We start from the raw sequence: 14,621 nt of genomic DNA on the forward strand, positions 1-14,621 counted from the left end.
TAAGAAATCACTGTATAGAAAATTTCAACACTCACTAAATCAGATATAAATATATAAGAACTGAAGAAATATCTAAATATCTCTATATATTTTAATACTTCTGATCTCACTCACTATTCATCATGAAGATTGAAAATGCATGTGAAACTAAGAGTAGATAAAGATGTCATTAATTTATTAACTAATCAAGATTAGTATATCAATGATTAATTGAAAGATTATATAAGACAGAAGTTTTATTCTTGAATAAAAGCATGTAAATCAGCATTGTGAACATCTGATAATATTATTAAATATCTTGATATTCTGTTTCAAGACACTGCTATACAATAGAAAGTATTAAATTAATTACAGAGTATTTAACAGAGAAATACTTCTCTTATAATATTTATTCCTGACTTCAATATTAAGATTCTAGAAGCAGGTGATCAATCTTAAGAGAATTAAATAAAGATTAGTATACTTGAGAAAGAATTAACTTTCAAACTTTTTTTATTTTTTTTTATTATTATTCTTTCATTGTACTTATATACAAGCGAAGCTTATGATGAGTTCTTGTGTGATGTTAAATACAGATCAAGTATTGATTATACAGAAGGAAATACAGGTATTGAGACCATGCTAAGATAACAAGAACATAGAAAATACAAAGAAGTGACAATTAGATACATGCAATAATAACTTCCCAGCTCAGGAACATAGAGTGATTTTATTGCAGTGATTTGTACATCTCTGTATTTATTAGAAACCTGAGGTGCTTGAGTTCCGGATTTAATGTATCCTCTGCGGGTTTCAAACTCACGCACCTTGGTTTCCAACGCCAAGGTGCTACCAGGTGGCCGCATTAACCATTCAGTCACTGAGGCTTAACTTTCAAACTCTTACAGAGTCTTATAAGTATAAATAAAGACTCAACTTATCAAGGCTTCTGTATATAGCTTCAGACATTGAATAATCATCTAATAAAGCTCAAGAGTATACAGAACAGTGATAGAAGATATTACATCTCAGTTATCTATACATCTGTACTGAAGAATGATTATACAGATACTATAAATTAAGTGAACTTAAATATCTATATATAAGCAAGAGTTTTCATTTGCTGAACAGACTTTCAAGCTTCTGAAATCACTTCTGAAGAAGTTACTGATCAATGTTAATAAGAAATATGTATTAATTTTGTAGCGGGCTGCGCCTGATCAATTATATAGACTATTCTGTTACACTTCACAGATTTTAACTGCTTCATTCTTGAACAGATACACTTCAATTCTCAGTCATTCTCAATCATCAATTCTCAGCCGCTATGAACACATACACTTTAATTCTCAGCCATTCTTAATCACTGATTCTCAGCTGCTATGAACATGTATAGATTCTTCTGCTCTGAAGTCTCAATGTATATATTTCTGTATATATATATAAATATTCACTCTGATTGCTGATTCTCATACTTTCTCTTTCTTTTCTTCTCTAATATTTTTATCTTTATTATATAAGATTCATCAATATTATACTGATCTATTCTGTGTAGACCTTTTATACTAGAAAAATGTTCATTATCTTCTTATTAGAAATAATTATTCACACATGATCTTCTCATTAGAAATGATTACTCACTGAGATATCTGAATATATAATAATGTATAAGAAATAGAGAAACAGTTAAATAGATAAGCAGATAGTAAGTTCTCAGATAGAAGCTTACTCATCAGTCACTCTGACTCTGTAATAAAATCTTATAAAGAGAATATCAGTGAAAGATCTGAGAGTTCTAACACTTAAGTATATGAGATATTTATATAATTACATATTTGACAATTGATATAATCATGTTTAATGATAATATGAAACTCTCAAACACGAGCATAGACACAATGTCACAGTGACTTTAAGCAATGTTGAAATTATAATAACAATAGATAGCAGATATACATACAACTTAACAACTTCAATACAAAGAGATTCAATTATTAACTCATGTGATTTCAATATCTACAGAATTAAATGTAAAAGCACTGAAAGAATACTTAGATGCTTTCACATATTTCAATACTTCTGATCTCAGTCTCTACTCATCATGAAGAATAAAAATACTTATGAAACTGAGTGTAGATGAAGATATCATCAGTTCATTAATTAATTAAGATTAGTATATTAATGAATGATTGAAGAATTGCATGAAAGAGAAGTTTTATTCATGAGTGAAAGCATATGAATCAGCATTGTATTATTATTCTTCAATTATAGATGTATGCAGTCAGAGACTATGACATCTACCTGAGAACTTTTAGTTCTCAGGGTTTTTCCTATATATGTAAAGTTAACTATTATACATTCATCAATTTCAGATATACAAAATCAGAAAATTCCAGCTCAGAATACAAAAACTGTTTACAAATTGCAATGTTTTAACATCTTCTGATACTTTGAAATCATTTGACAATATCATGACAAAGGAAAAGAGAACACAGTCTTAATGATAGACACATTAAATAGATAGACAGAAAGAAATTGAAAGAAAAAGAGAAAGTAAAGAAAGACTGTAATATAACAAATTATTAAAAGATAGTATATAGCTGTTTTAACAGACTATATCTGATTGATTTCCTTCTCTTCATATTCAGATAATTCTGAATTTAGTTATTTTCTTATAGCTGCTTGAGTTTCTGATAGAAAGTCTATTAAGTATTTAATTCCTGTCTCAGTTGAGAATAAGAATCTCATATTTAATTGATTTAGATTATACTTCTCTTTCAATCTGACTCTGAGACTATTGTATTGTGATTCAAAGGTTGCTTAAGCCAGCGTACGATTACAGGCGTACGCCGGCTTCTTATATATTGAATCTCGTACGCTAAATTAATTAGTGGCCGCTAGGGCCCCCTTTACATTCGTACACTAGTAGTTCGGAAGCGGCCGCATTATTATCCGACAGTCATACATTCTTCCGAACCACATCCTCCTCCACCAGATTTGGTCACGCCCACGTGATCATGTCATATGCCCTAGCTTCATGCGGGTTAGCTCATCACTAGTGTCTTACAATTGTGTGACCTATCTCTAATTCAGCTAGCATTCTGCATACACTCTTACAAAGAAACTTTCACTATATTACATCACTTATTCACTAACTTTTCTCATTCTTCAATTATCATCTTCATCATTGTCATCATCTAATGTCATCATCTCATTCAAGATTTCTATCTCTTCTTCTATTCAACTCTTTTCATCTGTTTATCTATCACATTATACATGTTTCTGATGATAATCTTTCATTTTTATAATAAGTATTATTATAGTGTTCATATCAGACAGTTTATTAGCAGTAAGTGTAATATGTTATGAAACATGATCAGGACTTGTTTATCTTCTAACAATTACCAGAACAATGTATTATCATGAATAATAATACATCTTCTTCATCTTCTCATACACTCTTAACTGTTTCTTCTTCTCAGCAGGTTTCTAATTGTGTTTTCTGACACAATTTTGCATGGACACAGATGCTGATATGTTTGTTTTTATTCATATAGAATTATCATGTGTTGACAGATCTGTATTCACTGATAATAGTGAACTCAGTGTTGAATCATTGATTGAGAACTTGAAGAATGTGATAATGAAGAAATTACTCATATTATATATAACTGAGTCTTCAGTGTCTCTCTCTGTCTCTTCTATTACTTCTTTCTCTGCTACTCTCTCTCAATCTTCTACACTTGTCTCTGTGTCTGATTCTCTCACTTCTGCTACCTCTGTTCCTGCAATCTCTACTTCTGCTACTTCTGGTTTTACTGTCTCTGCCTTTCTTACTAGCTCTTCTCATTTCAAGGAGATGTTATGTAAGCTCAGTGAATTATATTTCTCAGTATATACACTTCTGCTCTTCTTACTGATCTCTAGAATAATTTATTATATAAAGACAGTGTATAACATAACTATCTGAAGTTCAGTCATAGACACTGATTATTACATTTATTTTAAATATTCATGATAGAATAATTATTCATTTATTTCAGAGAATCACTCTCTCTCTTAACAGTGTTAAGATTGTAAGTTTTTTTCTTTTTCATCTTTTCTTTCTAACACTGATTTTTCTATTCTTAGAAGAAATTATTATGAGTTTTACTGTGTATAAAGTCATGATATTCACAGATATTAAGAAACTTTTTATAACTGTAAAGTTTAATATCACAGAAATATTCACTCTGATGAATTTCTTCAGAATAATAGATCTGTATCAGTCTATTCTCTGACATCTATTATCTGACTTCATGATGCAGGCAAAAGATATCTGTGTTTTCAGAAATGAGAACACAGATGTCATACTCTTTTACACTCACAGATGTGAGGCTTGTACATCTTGTCTGAGATATTATTATAAGAATGAGCTGTTTATACACTGTGTTCTACTTTCTGCATTTCTCTATATCTCTCTCTCTCTTTCTGAGAAGCCTCATGTGTGTTACAATTGCATATACAATTCTAAGGTCAGTGAGTGTTCATTCAATAATTTGTTATCTCTGTTTTTACAGTTTTATATGCTAACAATAGTTCTTAGTTACTTCAGTGCTAGAGACTATTTTAATTGAAGATGATAATGCTGCTGAGACTACTCTCTCTCACTCTCAAGCTTCTTCTGTTGCTTCTTCTCCCTCTTCTGCAGAGAAGATTGTGCACACACTGAGTTATAAGTATTCAGTTCTGAGTGACTCTCATTGTTCATCTAATTCTGTACTTCTCTCTTTCATTTCTTCTGTCTTCATCTCTTCTACTCTGACTTCTGATTCTGCAGATTCTGTGCTCTTCTTCAATTTCTCTATGTATACACATACACATTTCTATATTGACATTCCAGTCAATCTTGTGATAAATGACATTAATGTTGTACACAGAGTGATAGAGAAATCAGAGACATGCACAGCATTGTTATAAGAGTAGCTTGCAGCTCTTGAATTTCTTGCAAATCTTAAGTTTTGAGATTTCCTTTGTTTTTGACATTTTTTGAGTGACATAGCATTGGAAATAGATTAAACATGTAGCATATGAAAATGAATGAGATGTGTATAATAACATTTATCTTTTTACAGCTGATTCTTACAGTTGATAATCAATTCATTATCTCTTTTCTTTTTCTTATACTTTTTCTTTATCTGCTAGTTACTACTCTTATACAACCTCTATATAATACAGCATTCAGTGACTAGGTTCAGCAGCTTTCATCTTTGTGATTTTGCCTCACACATTATACTGTCTCTCTTCACTCACTCAGATCACTACAGCAAACAGTCTATCAAAACTAATCTCACTCAATCTCTGAGCATTTCCAGAAGTCAAGATGACTTAGTCTCATGTATTTATGAATGTTTCAGATAGTTTATCCTCTGTGATCTTCACAATTGAACTGATATAAACAGTTAAATTCAACTCTGAATTTCTTTTTCTTCTGCAATCTGACTCATATGCAAGTCTGCTACTTTGAGACTGCTCTTTACTGTGTTACACTCACTGTCTGCAGTGTGTTATTGTATAATCAGCTACAGTCTCATCACTTATTGAAGTGTGATATTCACCTGATTTCTTCATTTCTTCTCATTCTTTTCTTATAATTGTGAAAAGATTGAAATAAGTAAGATTATCTGATTTATAAGCATCTATGATTTCTCTTACTTCATGAGACTTTTCAATTGTAAGTCTCTTCTTTTTCAACACTGACAATAGTGCTGCAGATAATCATAATTTACTCAGGTCTTGCATCTTTGCTTTCATAAGTTATGAATTATTGATTAAGTTGTGTAAGATTCATCTCTCTGATTCTTTCAATATATACATTCTCAGAGAATGTGATTTGAGTATCTTATATGACTCAAATCATTTAGATTGAAACTTCTCAGAACCCTCATTACATATAAGAACTCATATTCTCATCTTGAGACTTGATTTCTTAACAAGTGAGTCTTGTATTCTTTTCAATTGAATTGCTTGATTCAGAAGTAACTCATTAGCTTTTGCACATGTGTGGCTGATCTCTTTCAATCTTGATTCCGCGTCCGCGACTGCTGCATCTGCAACTGCTGTTTCTGCTGTGTTCACAACTGCTGTTTCTGCTGCATCCGCAACTGCTGTTTCTGCTGCATTCACAACTGCTGTTCTCTTCCCCACCTTTTTCAAAGCATTCTTCAGAATGCACAGATGCAATCCATACAACAGATAAAATAATAAACACTTGAAGACTGCATGCTGTCAAATCTGCATGATCAATAGCACCTGCCCGAGATATTCATCTCATAGTCTTATAGGCCTATTCACTAGATATTTCATCAGCATGTTGCTCAAGATTCCATTCAAGCATTTCATCTTCTCATTCATTCATGAATGATATGATGTTGTTCTACAATGTCTTATCTGTAACTGGCTCATAAAATGCCTCACTGCTTCTTCTATGAGATTCACATCATTATCAGTTAGAATCTCACACAGCATTTCATAGTTGACATAGATCTCATCATATAGGAACTTCATCATCACCTTCTCTGTCATCTCTGAAACTGCTTTTATGACTGGTCAGCCAGTAGCATAATCAATAGCAGTGATTATTCATTAATTTTCATTTGATATTCACAGTAATATGTCTATGAGATTCATCTTTCATTGTTTGAACAGTTGTATTATACACTTCATCTGATATTATACTTTCTCACATTCTAACCCTTTCTTAGATTCTTTCATAACCTGATAATTCAGACACTTGTGAGTGTACATCTGAATGTTCTCAGTCATGCTTGGTCAGTATACTCTTGATTCAAGTACATTCATGAGTTCAGGGCTTTCTAAGTGACTGAATTCCTTGTGCATGCGAGTCACTAAGTCATGTCTAAATAAAGATTCTAGATAGAGAGCTTCTGCATATTCTAGATTGCAGTAAAGCACAATGTTGTTTTCATTTTTCAATTTCCTCAGCTTGAAGTTCAGAAGTATCTCTTCTACTACTCTCATGAGATGCTTATTATCTGACATCTTGTCATTCTTTAAGCAAGAGATCATGGTGTTCACTCATTCTGATTTCTTACATTCTCTCAGCACATTTAACATGAACATTTCTTATGCCTGGTTCACAGAACTCTCACTCATGAAATCAGATCTGTGACTGATTACATTCAGCATCACTGCATTCAATCTCTTTCAGTATTTGATATGAAGATTATATACTTGAAACTCTGAGATTCAATATGCTAAGTATTTGAAAGGTTTTATCATTGATTATAGATAGATAAGGCTTTTGTGATTCATAATCACTGTTGTTATATGCTTATTATTAATATATCTATTTCATAACATCAGTGTGTGCTTAATCACTAGTAATTCCTTTTTATACACTGAGTAATTGAGCTCAGTGTCTGATAGTTTTCTATCATTGTATGTCACTGAGTGCAGCTTGTTATTCTTGCTCATCTGTAGAAGAGCATCTCTGATAGCTCATTCAGATGTGTTTATCTCAATGTAGAAAGGTTTATTATGATCTGATTGAATAAACACTGAGAATATTATTACATGTTCTCTCAGTGTGAGAAAAGCCTCTTTATACACAGTATTTCAGATGATTGAATAAAACTTCTTCTTTCATAAATTTACATTCATTTCTCTTAAGAGATCTGAGAGTGATACAGATATTCATGTGAAATCCTTGATAAATCTGCAGTAGTATGAGATCAATTCAAGAAACTGTTATACATGATGTACATTTCTCAGTCACAGTCAATTTACTATGATATTCAATTTCTCTGAGATAAGATGTATACAGTCATCACTTACTATATATTCTACAAACTTCAACTCTTTCATTTTAAACACACACTTAATTAATTTAGCATAGAGTTTATACTCTGTCAGAGTTATAAGCACTTCATCAAGATACTTCAGATGTTCATTATATGAGTTTGAAAAGACTAGAATATTATCAAGATATATGAGATATGAGATTTCATTCTGTTTATAAAGAATTGTATTCATCATTATTTAGAAGATGACAGACACATTTATCAGACTGAATGACATTATCAGAAATTTGAACTTTTCTCATGTATATTAAATGTGATTCACAGAACTGACAGTTCATCTACATGAATCTGCCAGTATTCTGAGAGAAGATTAATCTTTAATAGATATCAGGTGTTTCTGACTGTATTCAACTGTTATTGAATCTGTGACAGTGAATATTCATTCTTAATCATAAGCTTGTTAAGTACTTGATAATTGATACACATTCATCACTTCTCACCCATCTTTTTCATAAATAGAACTGAAAAGTCTCACACACTTGATGAGAATTATATAAGACTACATTCTAGAAGGTCAGTGATCTGACACTTCTGTTCTTTGAGATGTGTTTATGACAGAGAGTATACATTCTGATTGACTGATTTTGCATCTCTCATGTCAATCTCATGTACAAATTCTCATTTCAGCAGCAATTTCAGTGAAAGATCTATTCAGAAGACCTTCTCATACTTCTTCAGAAGCTTCTTCATACACTTGTTCTTCTGCATATTCTTTATCTTGATTTTCTTCACTTTCAGGTTCTGTATGATATACAGAATGCTTTCAGATGAGGTCTTGCAAATTATTCTCTTTGCTTGTTAATGCATAAGCAGATTTAATTCTTCTATATCAGAGGTGTGAAATGTCCTTCTTATATCAGTTAATAGAATCATATGAATCATTTTCTTTCTATCAGTCAACTGCATATAGTATGTATATCATTGAATCTGCAGATTGAACCTTTGAAATCAATTAAGTCTGAGAATAAGATTATATTTCACATTCTGCAGCTCTCATACTCAAATATAGCAAGATCATTCTCTGAAGTGTAAGAAAACTCTTACTTTTGCAGATGATATCAGATATCAGTTATCAGATAATCTTATACATCAGAAATTCTTTACTCAGCAGACTTCTTTCAATCTTCAGATTATATGATTATCAATATATTATATAGAAGCTTCTGTATCTGCTAACACTTTTACAGCCATCTCTCAATTCTTACTCAAGTGTCCTCTATACATTAACATTTCAGATCTCAAGGTATTGAGATGAGTGTTTACTTCATCCTCACTTATATCTCAGTCAGAAGCCTGCTTCTTCTTTACATTCACAGAATTCAGAGAGTCATCTAACATGAGTATCTCTTTCACTTTGAAGACTTTTCATAGAATATCAGTGAGTGTCTCTGAGCTCACTGATTCTGCTAGTTTTTTGACTCTCTTGCTTCTCTTGACTGTGTATACTGAATGCAATCTTTTATACTATGATTTTGACATCTACAGTTGAAGCAAGCTCAATACTCATAATACTAAGATTTTCACTCAGAGAATCTCTTTTTCAAGAAATTCAGTGCTTTAGCAATGACATTCAGATCTAGATTCATCACATTCAGATATGTGACTTGTGTCATAGAAGTCTGATTACTCATTCTCTGCTGAGATATACTCAATTGCAGTATTTTCTATTACAATTGACTCACTTATTTTCATATGATGAGAATATTATATGCTTTCTTCACTGTGTCTGACTGTGAGATTAAGCATTTTCATTCCACTCTCAACTCAGATGTAAGATCATGAATGAAGATCTGTAAATAGAAAGATATTGAAAGCTCTTCATTCAATACAAGATAGTGTAAGCTGAAGTGTGTGAAGTATAATGTAAGATCACTCACTTGTCTACACTCAGTGAAGCATTTATAACACTTATCTTACACATTCACTTTCTCAAAGTTATGTAAGATTTATTTGAAAAATTTGTTTCATGTTCATGAGAATAGATATCACTCTGAGTCTGTGAGATTTATCTTTTCATCAGTTATTCATAATAACTTTGCTTTTCTGCATAGAAACACAGCAGATCTTAAGACTTGTTGAAATTCTGTTAACTGTCTGTCTGTGAGTTCACATTCAATCTGATAATATAATTGCATCTGACTTAGTCAGCTGATTACAGTATCATTTTTTTAGTCATCATTGAAGCTTAATAGCTTCAGCAGATCTCTCAGCTTGATGTATTTCATACTCAGATTCTCATTCTGTGCAGTGATCTCTGATGATGTATATGCTTCTGAAGAGATTATAAACAATTGTGATAAGATCTTCAGATTCAGTGTAGTTATCTGTCTGTGTAAACATTCAATCTTCTACTGCAGATCTAAGATCTGATTTTCTCTATTCTTATTAATAATAGTGATTATGTCAGTGAAGCTTTTCATAGTGAATGCTTGATCTGCAGTGAATGTCAATTGTTGTTTAACTTCTGCCTCAGTCTGTCACTGTGTATACAAGGCCTCAATCTCATTTAGAATTCTTATACATGTACAGAGCTTCAATTCCAGTTCAGTGATCTTGACTGCTTTTCTTACTGCTTCAAGTAAATCCTCTGAGAGGTTCTACATATCTTCTGATTCAGGTAGCAGAGAAGAGTGTTGTTCATATCAGTTAGAAGAGATATTCATTTCAGTGGTTTCTCATTGATTATATAATGTCTATTGTTATATCACTGTGTCATTATATCAGTATATCATTCTATTGCTATATTGTTATATTGCTATATTGTTATATGATTTCTGTTATCATTGTATGACTCCGGTGATGATCATCTCTCTCTTTTATCTCTTTGAGTGAAGAGCAGTGTTCTTTGAATCTGATTCACTGCTCTCATCTCTTTTCTCACACCTCATTCATTCGCATATGTGGCATTCACCTGAGCATGGAGTTTTCCCTCAACAAGTGAAGCAGTATTAATCAGATGCTTTTCCACTCACTGCTCTTTGTATGCTATCTTTTGAGATGTTCTAAGATCACACTGATATGATAACTACAAATCACTTCATAGATGAAATTATCATGCTCTGAAGAAGCCTGCACTTCTCATCAGTTTTTAGACATACTACCAGATGTGATTCAAAGGTTGCTTAAGCCAGTGTACAATTACAGATGTACACCGGCTTCTTATATATTGAATCTCATACACTAAATTAATTAGTGGCCGCTAGGGCCCTCTTTACATTCGTACGCTAGTAGTTCGGAAGCGGCCGCGTTATTATCCGACGGTCGTACGTTCTTCCGAACCACAGTATAATGCACAGTGTATTACAATATACTCAGAATTCTCATTTGTATTACAGAATGAGCATTCTATTGAGTCAAATCTATATCAAATCTTTGTATATAAGATTTGAAATAGCCATGTCCTAGTTTCAGCTGTATTATAGATGAGATACTTCTTTTACATTAATGAACAAGATTTCACTGGGTTTGTTCAAATCTGAATAATGTATACTCTTCTTTTGTTTCTGCCAGCTTTCATTTCACTTGTCTAAACAAGATTCTTTTATTTTTCTCTTTATAAAAGACCAGAACATAATTTTTTGAATAGATCTGCTTAATTCTGCACTCTTTTTTGCAGCTGAATCAGCCAATTCATTGCCATAAATATTCATATGAGCAGGAACTCAGTGCAGATGAATTATCAGCTTTGATATTCTTCTCTTTTGAATTTTCAAAACAGAGTTTAAGATCAGTTCAAGATTCATTTGATCATTATAAATCTGACTATTTCTAAGTCTTTTTAAAGCAGCTTGACTATCAGAGAATATTCATGCCTCTTTCAAACAATTTCCTCTTTTATGAGATTTTATTTCAATGAGTTTGAAAGCTTTCACTATTGCAAATAGTTCAGCATCAAAGACTTCACATTCACAGCCTAGATTTCAGAAATCTGAGATAAAATTGATATTATCTTCAGTATAAGCAATGCCTGCGCCTAATCTATTCAAGTTCTCATTTTTTGAGTCATCTGAATAAATCAGAATAGAGTCTTTTATATTGATTGTAGAAATTCTCTTCAAATGCTGTTCATATTCTTTCTCTTTTGATAGTTCACTTATTTGTAAGTCTATAAGAGATTCAAGCTTTTCTCTTCAGAGAGATAACTTCTCATGATCAACTTTTTCAACATTTAAAGAAGAAAATGAATCAGCATTGTAAATATCTGATAATATCATGAAATATCTTGATATTCTGTTCTGAGACACTGCCATGCAATAGAAAGTATTAGATTGATTACAAAGTGTCTGACAGAGAAACACTTGTCTTACAATATTTATTCCTGACTTCAACATCAAGATCTTAGAAGCAGATAATCAATCTTGAAAAGATTAAATAAAGATTAGTATACTTAAGAAGACATTGATGTTTGAACTCTTATAGACTCTTATAAGCATAGATAAAGACCAGACTTGTGAAGATGTCTGCACGCAGCTCTGAATATTGAATGATCATCTCATCAAGCTTAAGAGTATACAGAACAGTGATAGAAGACATTACATCTCAGTCACTCATACATCTGCACTAAAGAATAACAATGATGCAGATGTTATGAATTGAGTAGACTTGAATATCTATGTATAAGCAAGAGTCTCTGCCATTCAAACACGCTTCTAAGTTCCTGAGGTCACTTCTGAAGAAGTTGCCAATTGATGTCAACATAGAGTGTGCATCAACTGTAACTAATTAAGACATATCACTTTCAACTGCTAATTAATCTATATGTCTCCACACTTGAGAGAAAGATCAGTGTCTACTTGTTCAAAGAATGAATCAGTGTCTGTTCATGTCAATCATGTTACATTAGAGAAAGATTCAGAAGATAACTATGAGAATGCTCTGATGAAACAGGGAAAAGATTAACTCCTGTTCAAATTCACAAAAAGAAGATTGAAGAGATTGAATAATAACAATTTGAAGAGAAAATGACAATGAATGTGATTCTTGTATCTACTGTGATTGATAACATGTATAATATGAAAGCCATGATAGACAGCAGTCTATATCACTATACAATGATAAAATCTTCAGTTATAAAATATCATAATCTTCAGCATATTTTCTTATCAAAACCTTGACTTCTCACAGAATTTGATGATTTAAAAGATGTTTGCATCTGTTACATAATGAAACTAAATATAGATATTGAAGAACATCAGTATGAAGATGTCTACATATATGAAGTTGATAATCTAGATTATAATCTGATGTTAGAACTTGTCTGACTATCTGAACAAGGCATCTTGTTAAACACTTGAAACAGAAGTTTAATATTCTCTAATAATGATAGAATTCATGAAGATGATATTCATAAGACTATGAATCTGACACAGATCTCTGTCAACACTTACAAAATGCTCTGAAAAAGAAGTCATCAAAACTGCTGACAGAGTCACTGACAAAGTCACTGACAGCAGAATTGTGTATCAATCTATTCTGTCAGTCTGACTGATATCAAGAAAGCTCTAGAAAAGTTATTCTGTACTATAATAACAGATTCTTGCACAAAACTCTCTTAACAATATCATGAATATCTAGATGTCTTCTGACAAGACAATATTATGAATATATCTTCTTTACAAGGCTCAGGAGTGAATCACAGTATCAAGTTAGACAAGAAGAATGATAAGAATCTCAAGTTACTGTAAGACTCTCTTTATAATATATCTTGAGATGAACTTCTTCTTCTTCAGAAGACACTCAATAATCTGTTGAATAAGAGATTCATATGTGTTAGCAACTCTTCTACTGCAGCTTCTATTCTCTTTGTAAAGAAGTCAGATGAAGAACTTCAATTCTGTGTGAACTACTGAGATCTGAACAGATTGATAAAGAAAGATTGATATTTCTTATCTCTTATTAATAAAACTCTAGCATGAATTAGACAAGCTCAATAATTTACAAAGCTAGATGTCATCATCACATTTCATAAGATTTATATCACTGAAGAAGATGAATAACTTACAGTATTTTAAACATGATATAATCTCTTTGAATGAATAGTCACATTCTTTGAACTGACTAATGCTCTCAGTATATTTCAGAAGTATATTAACTGAGCATTTCCAGATTTCCTTAATGAGTTTGTATCTACTTATCTAGATAACATTCTCATCTTTATCAATGAATTCAGAAAAGAGTATCAAGAGTATGTGTAAAGAGTGTTACAATAACTACAAGAAGCAGAACTATCAATTGATATTAATAAGTATGATTTTGAAGTTAAGAGTACTAAATACTTAGATTGTATCATAGAATCTGATAAGGAAATTCAAATGAATTCTGAGAAGATCTCTGTCATTCTCAAATAAGAAGCTTCATGTACTGTGAAAGATGTACAAAGCTTCATTGAATTCACTAACTTCTAATGATGATTTATATAAAACTTCTCAGATATCACAAGATCACTTACAGATCTCACTAAGAAAGACTCAGTATTTTAATAATCAGCAGATACTGAAGCTGCATTTATATAGATGAAGAAGATATTCATTAATATCTCTCTACTGATAACATTCAATTCTGATTATAAGACAGTTGTTAAGACTGATTTCTCTGACTATGTGATAGAAGAAGTAATATTATAATATGATGATAAAGATATTCTACAATTATATATCTTCATGTCTAAGAAACTGAGTTCTGCTGAATGCAATTATAAGATATATGATAAGAAACTTCTCACAATTATACACTGATTAGAAGAATAAGACTCTGAACTTCAAAGTGTCTTTGAATTTGAGA

This window comes from Blastomyces dermatitidis, assembly GCF_000003525.1.
Source record: "Blastomyces dermatitidis ER-3 genomic scaffold supercont1.4, whole genome shotgun sequence".
Classification (NCBI taxonomy): domain Eukaryota; kingdom Fungi; phylum Ascomycota; class Eurotiomycetes; order Onygenales; family Ajellomycetaceae; genus Blastomyces; species Blastomyces dermatitidis.